The sequence below is a fragment of the Ictalurus punctatus genome, chromosome 29 (genome assembly GCF_001660625.3).
Source record: "Ictalurus punctatus breed USDA103 chromosome 29, Coco_2.0, whole genome shotgun sequence".
Classification (NCBI taxonomy): Eukaryota; Metazoa; Chordata; class Actinopteri; order Siluriformes; family Ictaluridae; genus Ictalurus; species Ictalurus punctatus.
In genome coordinates this window covers 439,362-440,021 of record NC_030444.2, presented here as the reverse complement: position 1 = coordinate 440,021, position 660 = coordinate 439,362, and the positions used below count along the sequence as shown (strand labels likewise).

General features: G+C 27.7%; 1 protein-coding gene across 1 annotated transcript in view; it reads left to right on the top strand.

The window, feature by feature from the left end:
• hgsnat (heparan-alpha-glucosaminide N-acetyltransferase) overlaps positions 1-286 on the top strand; it is a 17,153-nt gene extending 16,867 nt beyond the window's left edge. The window contains exon 18 of the mRNA XM_053677672.1: positions 1-286. This exon is cut by the window's left edge and continues 1,358 nt beyond it. The gene's annotated coding sequence lies outside the window, so the exon portion shown is untranslated.
• Positions 287-660: the final 374 nt, after the last annotated feature.

Here is a 660-nt window from a genome sequence, read left to right as displayed (position 1 = left end):
CAGGTTCCCGAACCAGATGAAGGATTTTATGCTGTTACGCCATAAAACTGTTTCCTCAGCAGTTTTAGTATTCAGGACACTAAATCTTTATTTATATTGCCAAATATTACAGTTTAAAAAGTTTAGTACAAACTGACAATTTAGAACAAATTCACACTAAATGTTTTACGTGTTAATGGAAGTGTTGGTGTGAATTCTGGATTTATAACACTTTCATTAATGTACAGTATTTTAGCGTTTATACTTGTTCAACTTTAAAAATGACAACTGATCTGTTTTTCTGTTTTACTTTATAAAAAACAACAACCTTAATTTTAAAAAAATGTTTAATCTTATTTTTATTTGAGTTTGGAAATGAAAGATTTTTTTTCTGGAAGATAAATAAAGAACTAAAAATAACGTGAGTATACATTTTTCCTCAAATTAATTTCCCTTAATTTCATATTTTTCCATTAAAAAAGGATTTTAAGACATGCATGCTAAACTTGCTAGCTAGCTAACTTCGCCAACACCAGCGAAGATTGGATTTATGAGATATTTTCGTACGAGAAATTTCTTAACTTTCAAAAAAGTAAGTTATTTAAAGTTATTTATTCTGATTTTTTTAAAACAACTTTTAACCCCTTAAATGGAGGCTTCACAAGTTGTTTGTGTGATGAA